General features: G+C 47.4%; 1 pseudogene; it reads left to right on the top strand.

The window, feature by feature from the left end:
* Window positions 1-653: 653 nt before the first annotated feature.
* Window positions 654-5,677, top strand: LOC110560982 (uncharacterized protein C2orf78 homolog; annotated as a pseudogene).
* The last annotated feature ends 2,539 nt before the right edge of the window (window positions 5,678-8,216 follow it).

The following is an 8,216-nucleotide window of genomic DNA, read 5'->3' as shown; positions in this document are numbered from 1 at the left end:
TGTACACAACAGAAGTGATGATGGAGAGGGAAAATTCTTCTCTCCCTGCTCTAGGTCTGTAAACCAAAAAAAAAAAAAAAAAAAAAAAAAAAATGGAAACCCCCAGAAGCAAAAATAGCAAAACCTAGCTTTAAATGGCAGCCCCTCAAATTGTGTGAAACAGATGCTAGGAAAGCAGCCAGTACGGTGGATCTACCTTACTGTTTGTGCTGGGATAAGGAACAAACAGTTCAGAGAGAATCTTCACAAAACCACTCTGTCAGGAAGAGTGGAAAAGTCTTTGTGACAACATCTCCAAACTTCCAAGTAACTTCTCGACATGCTGAAATGAGACCCAGAGAGCCACAGAACCATGCTCCACAAGCTTGATGGATCAAGGAAACTCGGACCAAGAACTGGTTGCTGACACCCTGGGCCCTGTGAGATGAGCACTTCCAGAACAACATGAGCTACACAAACGAACCCACCTCTGGAAAACGACAGAAGAGAGGGCAGGGGACAGCAAAGGTGAAAGAGGGGATGCGTACAGCCAGCGTCCCCCTCATTTGCTCTGCTGTTTGTTTCTAAGGGCAGACCCTACTTTACAAGCATGTGCAAGTTCAAAGGAGGACCACTTCTCCTGGAAGTTCAGTGATATCACCACCAGTGTAAAGATGCAGAGTGAAGTTGGTACAAGAATCAAAGCCTACAGAGAAGGGATGAAAGCAGAAGAGAGATGTGAGCCTGAACTGGGTCAGCACAGCTTAAACAAAATCCCCTGAATGAGCAACCCAAAGAGAAGAATGTCTGGGTTCATCATCCCCTACAAGGAATGTTGAATGCACTCAGCCCCGCCCTTCAATACAGTCACAAAAGAATCTTTTGATCTCTTCTTTCCGTCATGGACAGATGCTGACAGCTCACAACTGGAATGGTTTCTCAATTGAGTAGTCTCAACCTAGATGTCCCTTTCCTTCCTGGCCAAGGCTATTCTTTGTATGTACAGTGTGTGCTGATGGTATACATTCTGTCAGAAGTTGACACGTCATATGTACATTATAAACAGCCTCATCAAGGAATCTTATAAGAGGCACTGCCACCATCTCCCAGGATAAAAGTCAGGGGGGAGAGGGTCTGTTATGCCAAGATTACCACTTTTCGCCAGCTCACACCTCGGCCTTCCTGGGTGCCACTGGTCTTATGGCAATTTCTCCAACCAATCCGGTCTTTTAGCGCAGAATCTGACCTTCTCGTGGGCTACTACTGCCTGATTCATGATATCATTCTCCCTCTCTTGCTACCAGCACCTGGTAGAATGTACTAAACATTTGGAACAATGAAGGCAATCTTACTAGAATCTGGTGTTGAATGTCACATGTGGCATAGGTTCTTACTTTGAGACTCTGGATAGATTATTTACTCCTTCACAGGATATTCACAGGTCCCTTCTTTATCTGCCCCAGGGGAATAACGGTCTTACTATGCTCTGGGCTCTGGATGGCTAAATCTTAAGGAGCTTGTGAGCAGATAATAAAATCAGCCACTTCTTCAGGGTGTTGATTTCAACAGAAACAGAATAAATATCTTGGTGTACAGAAAGCTATCACTGGATACCATGATGTCACATCTCAGATAGGCTTCCTCCATTAATATTTCACATATTAGTGTTTCAAATTCAGTGCTATTCTAAAAGGAGTATTCAGGAGGGGTGGTTCATATTTGTAATCTCAGCAGTTTGGAGGCAGAGACAGATCAGGTGAGCTACAGCCTGAGAACCCCGCCTTTTTAAAATCTCTCCATATATTTGTGTATGTACAAATATATATTATAAAAATGTACTGTGTCTACGTTCTGTAATATTGTGTCTAACATAGATGAAAAGAGAAAAAGGGAGGGAGAGAGGGGCAGGACTTTAAAAAGGTAGTTATTTCAGGTAAAGAACATTTGAGACTGTTTACAGGCCAACAGGAAATGGATGGGGGTTTTAAAACTGAGGGGGAAATATAAAAATAAAGGAGAGTGAGAATTCAGAGATGTTCTGATGGAAATAATCATGTAGTTTTGGACGAAATGTTGGACGGTGGCATGATTTTTAAATGATCACACTAAGGGCTCGCAGAGAAACTAACTGGGTTTGTGAAATGCTCACATGAAGCCACTAGGGAATGAAACTGGAATTACAGCTTCTCAGACAAGAAGCTTTCTCCGACAAAACCATATTTGGTGGTCCATATTTTTCTCTGTTGAGTCTATGAACACAGATGATGCTGGGCAGTTTTGACCTTGAACATTTTATTTGATGTGTATGTTGGGGGGAGGGTATGTGCATCATTGTAGGCGTGTACTCCCATGCCTGCCTATTTAAAGGTCTAATGGACATGTTATTGTCTTTCCTCACTTTCTGCTTTAATTATTTGAGGTAAGGCGTCTTGATGAACTGGAAGCCTGCCACTTTAAATAACCTGTCTGGGCAATGAACGGAAGGAACTGCCTGTGTCTTGCACCACTGAGTTGAAATCCTTCTCCAGAGCAGTGAAGTTCAGCATCTGTCCTGGAGGAAGTATTCCTTCCAGGTTCCAAGCACCTGTTCTGGCGTCCCTTACACTTCAAGTTATAGAAAGAGTTAGGTGTAGCCCGTGTATCATTGTTAAGTTGGCTGAAGCTGTTTTTCTCCTTTTTTTTTTTTCTTTTGTTGTGGTACTTCAGAGGTGACTCATGGTCAAGAATATAAGACCATGTGACCATGTAGACATGTTTTTTTTTTTTTTTTTTTTTTTTTTTTTGTAGACATGGTCTTTACTGAGTTACACCCATGCCCAAAGATTTAATTTCTTGTATCATTCTTTCATGTCACTTAGAGTTCTGTGAAATGTGGGATGGGAGAAAGGTGTGTGTGTGTGTGTGTGTGTGTGTGTGTGTGTATGTGTGTGTGTGTGTGTTTAAATACTCGCCTCATGGGAGTGCCCAACTGGGATTAAATACCTAAACCCACATAAAAGGCCAGGCTCTGGAGGCATCTGAGAGAAGTTGGCAGAGCCAGATAAGTTCTAGGAAATTATGGACCAGACAACCTGCCAAATAGCAAAGTTCCAAGGAAAGGAGAGGGACTGTATGAAAGACAAAGGGACAGACAAGTAAGGAGCACACATCAAGATAATTTTTTTTTCAATGCAGTTTATTCAGGAACCTTGAACAATCCTCGGACCCTGGGGAAAGCCAGCCCACAGCTTAAATAGCCTCTGGGTAGCCAACCCAGGCGTGCCACGTGGGCAATGCAGATAGGTCCACATACATGGAAGCAAGCCAGATCCTCAGCCTTAGCCAAATGTGGAATTGTTCATGACAGAGAGCACTCACCATCGGGAAGGTGGAAGGCGGAAACCAACTCCATCTTTAAGGCATAGCATTCCGCAGCTCTCTACAGTTCCCCCTTTTTGTTTTAGACGCATCAGGCAAGAGTAGAGGTCTGATCTCTGATATTAGAAATAAATTGGGACTTTGTACCGATGTTCATTTAGGTGTCATCCACCCAAAGAGCATCAAGATAATTTTTTAACCTAACCCTGGAGGCTATATCTATGCACCCATGTACCACACAAACACAGAGAACTACAAAAACATCGGAGAAAATGTGACCTAGCATGGTCAGCAAAAACAGAGCAGTCACCCGCTGTCTGCGAACAGAGCTGCTGTCAAGCAGAGCTCTGAGGACTTCCTTCCCCACTGCTTCAAGGGCCTGAGTGCTGTGGTGCTGGGAAGGGAGGGAAGCGTCTCACTTACCAGGCACCGACTTCTTCCTCGACTCTTTTTCAGTGGTGGATTTAGAGACATCCCCGAGATTGCCACCATCAGGCTAGACACTGTCTGCTGCAGAGTTCAGAACATTGAAACACCTGTGCCCAGGTTTCCCAGAGAAGGACACTGCCTGTCTATGGGGACAGCCCCTACCCACAGTCCTTCAGAATTGCTGGCCTTGCTTCCAGCTCCAAACCTGGAGCAGAGAATAAAAACTTGGATGAGGTGAAAGTTTAGCTTACAACACCTCTGGATGCCTATGGAGGCACAAAAAAAAAAAAAAATCCAAGACACCTCACTCCTCCCTTTAGCACACCCTGACATGCTGCAACTTCTGTACTGCACTGATGTGGAGAGCCTAAGGCAGAAGTCTGCTTCTAACAATGTCAGCTTTGGAGGCAGCAGCCTGGGTCTAGAAGAGATAGGGGTGCTAGAGAATGAGATGGGATCTAGCTTTAAAGACATCACTATACTGGAAACATATATTCACTTTCTCCAACTCTTCAACTCCCTCACAAAGACCAATTCTAAGATCCCACAGCAACCAAATCCAAAGGGCCCACATTCATTCAGAGGGATCAGGAACACTCCAGAGATATTAGCGGACCATCCGACTGGTTAAGAAATAAAAGCCTTTAGCTTTCCTTTTTCATAAAGTCTTTAGCTGCTTGATAGGGTTCCTCAGGCCAAAATCTAGTGCTGTGGGTGGTACTGGGGACAGTGACAGGGCTATTGACAATATGGCCAAGCAGTTAGAGGGCAAAGCTCCCTAAATGCCACACAAAAGGCACAGCAGAGCTAAAGGACACAGGCCAGACAAGTGATCCAGAGAAAACAACTCCAAGAAAACAGAAGAGCCTAAGCAGTCAAGGAACAGAGTCAACGCAGAAGAGAAGTCCAATATCCTCACAACCAAGAGGAAGAGATTCTACCAGAGCTCAGATAAAACAGCTTTAAAAAGCCATAAATCCATCTTGGCATGCACATGCTGGAGTTCATGCAAGTCTTTCACACACTGGGAAGTGTGAATAAAACTGGAAAATGCTACTTCTGGGCTCTGCAAAATTCCAGCAGCCACAAAGTTCCTGGGCCAGACCCAGCCACCACAGCACTGCTGGATATGCCACATGAGGGCCATCTCCCTCATAAAACTCTAGGCAAGGCTCAGAGAGCAGAGAGAAGTGCTCACAAGGAGTGTCCAGCTTCATCCCAACATGAGCTGCCCTCACCTGAAAAGGTCAAGTTAGTACTTCTGCCTTTCCCAACCCTGGACAACAGCTCAGACCTGTGTCTAGAAAGCCTTTCCTCCTGGCTTCACACAGGCCCTCTGCCACTTACCCTTCATGGCTTCATTCCCACTTAGCTCAGCCTATCCCACTCAGACTATCCCCACCCACGTCTTTGATGCCCTCTTTCAAGGCAGCTCTGCCAAGTTCCACCAGTGGCACACGACCTAATGTAACCAACCCCATCCAGTCTAGCACTGTGCCTCAGTCAGCTGCCTCAAGGCCTGCACCCTACAGAGCATCATCTCATACTTCACTCCAGAGGGAGCTTGTTTCTGCTGCCAGGAACAGGGTGCCGTCACCTCAAAAACCTCAAACCCAGTATCTGCTGCAGGACTTCAGCGGCCAACCAATTCCATGGAGGAATTTGACATTACAGGGACAGTTATCTCACAGCTCACCACAAAAGAGCGTAGCTCAGAGAGGGAGGCCATGAAGAAGAGGGTCAACAGGAGTGTGAAACTGATGCCAAGTACACTGCTGCTGGTGAACTGCAGCTTCTCCTTCAGAGGGAGGAGGATATGGAAGTTTCTCAATACTGTCACTATGCAAAGGAAGAGCTGGCCAGGGCTTTGCAACAAAGTGTTTTTCGGTGTGGACAAAGAGTCTTTCATTAGCTTAGAGATATAGCTTTTGAGGCTATTGTGAGAGGTGTTTCCCTGGTTTCTTTCTCAGTTTTGACATTTGTATACAGTAAGGCCACTGATTTCTGTGAGTTAACTTTGTGTACTGCTGCTATGCTGAAAGTGTTTATCAACTGTAAGTTTCTTGTAGATATTTCCATGTCTTTTTGTATACGATAATACCATCTGCATAGATACCTTTTCTTCCTTTCCTGTTTGCATAACCTTTAATTTTCATCAGTTGTCTTACTGCTCTAGGTAAGACTTCAAGGGCTATATTGAATAGGTATAGAGAGAATGAAGACCCTTGTCTTGTTCCTGATTTTAGTGAAATTGCTCTGAGTTTTTCTCCATTTAAGTTGATGTTGTCTATAGGCCGGTCCAGGCAAGTCTCACTCACGGACACCAGGGGGCACCCGATCCACACAGACCAGACTAGGACTTGAGCGAAGGCTGCAGGGAAGGCGGAGTGGCAGCATGCAATCTGGGAGCAGAGGCTGGCTAAGCGGGTGTTTTGTCAGAACCCTGACCTGCACTACGCCTGGACTCTGGTTTGGGGCAAGGAACTCCGAGATGCAGGCAAGTCAGACAGGTCGGGAGCACCTGTGGAGCCTGTTGGCAGAAAAGCAAAGTTATCCAGAACGGTGCTGGGGGCAACACCAGGGCTCTGCAGGCCTTGGTACAGGCTCCTCTGCAGACAGCGAGGAGGGAAAGCGAAGCCAAGGTGTGACCACCCGCCTCCTCCCTTCCTCTTCTCTTCCTTCCTCGCTTGCTGTCTCCCTTTTCCTTCCTTCTCCTCTGCCCCCTTCCTCCCCTCTCACTCATCGACGTGCCCACTCCCCCAGGCAGACTGAACCTCTGCCCATCAGACAGGGATGGGCGCATCTTGCCAGCTCGGGGAGAAGGTGAAGTGTCCTAAGCACGGTGGGAGAAGACACAGGGAGACAGGTGGCTGGGTCACCTAGCGAGGCCAGAGCTCCAGGATCCTCTCACCCCACTGCCTGTCCCCCACCTTGACTGTGCCCTGTGCTCAGCCCGGCTACCTTATCCCCCAGGGGTGCAGCCAGGCTGGGGTGGCGTCGGAGCTGTACAACAGCTCTGAGACCCACATTGGAGGGGCCACTGGCAGGTCAGAGAGGCAGGAAAATGAGACAGAGGGCCTCAAGTCCTGGAAGTCTTTGACGGTCCCTCTCCACTCAGACCTAGACCCAAGACTGGGGGTGTCGGTTGGCTCCATCTTTGCTCCATAGCCTGGTTCAGGGCCCCTCTCTGCTGACCGCGGGTTGTCTAATCACCCGAGAAATTGTGGCAGGAAGACTGGTTTGTTGAACTCTTACAACATTATGCCCGTCAAACCCTGGCTCATGATACCCATTCCTCTGGGACCAATTCCTCACCCACTCACGATGAGACCAGCTTCTTGAAGGTCCAGTCTCAAACTCTATATTGGAAGTGTGTTTGGGGATGGAGGGATTCAAAGAAGAAACAGGTAAGTCTTCTGTTGCTGATGCAAGGCTGGGGTGAGCCAGGCCTGTGTCACCTCCCAGTGCCTCGCCTCTACAGCTTTTCTTCAAGACCCTCTGACCCCTCCTCCATCTTCAGCCCGGGCCCATCTGTGCCTATGGCCCTCCTCTTCAGTGTCCAAAGGAACACCAGATGACAGGGTGTGCCCTCCAAACTTACCCCAATCCTGAAACATGGTTCTAGGGTACCTGAAAGAGAAGGTCCCAGCCAGTCTGCAGAGCAGGACTCGAGAAGAATGTGGCCTGCTCCTGCTGGACCCCAGGCACTAAAGCCACAGGGAATTCCTCCAGGTGTGAGTTCCTACCTTGTTAGATGAAAGGAGCCTACCTAGTCACACAGAGAGGCTGGCGTGATCCTGGGGCCTGCAGGTGGTTTTGGGAACCTGTAGGATATCTGTGTTGCTGTAGCTCTCGTGAGCCTTGCTGTCCTTCATATGTTTGAACAGCTCTGGATTCACATAGCTTGCGTTCTGAAACAGCTGCGCACTATTGATAATCAGCATGCTGTCACAATCACACAGCATGCTCAGTTCATAAGCTTTCTTCACCAGCCCGAGTTTTTGTGCTTAGTGAATGTCTCCTGTGCCACAGCAGCAGGGATGGAGGAGGGGACACCAGGGAAGGAGTACTAAAGGAAGGTGTTCCTAAGGAGTTATTGAAGTGAGCTTCGCTCTGGCTTTTCTGCTTTTGTTTCCACCTCAACCTGGGAAGCCCCTCTACGCATTTGCAGCTCCAACCAAGTGTCCATTTCCCTTCTGAAAAGATTGGGACCCAGAAGCAGAACCCATGCTTTCTGTCTCAGATTCCTCAGGGTGGCCTCAAGACTCAAGACTTCGCTGTAGAAGTCTTTGGCCTGGCTGTGTCTCTGCCTGGAATGCCACTTTCCCCAATGACGATGCCACCTGGGAACTCAGCCTTCTCATTACTTTTGTCATTCTCCTCCCAGGAAGTCTGGAACACAGCTGTTGGCTTCTGGACAAAGAACTGAGCAAACCTGGAATCAGAGTTGT

The sequence above is a fragment of the Meriones unguiculatus genome, chromosome 14 (genome assembly GCF_030254825.1).
Source record: "Meriones unguiculatus strain TT.TT164.6M chromosome 14, Bangor_MerUng_6.1, whole genome shotgun sequence".
NCBI classification, from domain to species: domain Eukaryota; kingdom Metazoa; phylum Chordata; class Mammalia; order Rodentia; family Muridae; genus Meriones; species Meriones unguiculatus.
The sequence above is the reverse complement of the archived record's forward strand: the minus strand, read 5'-3'. Positions and strand labels throughout refer to the sequence as shown.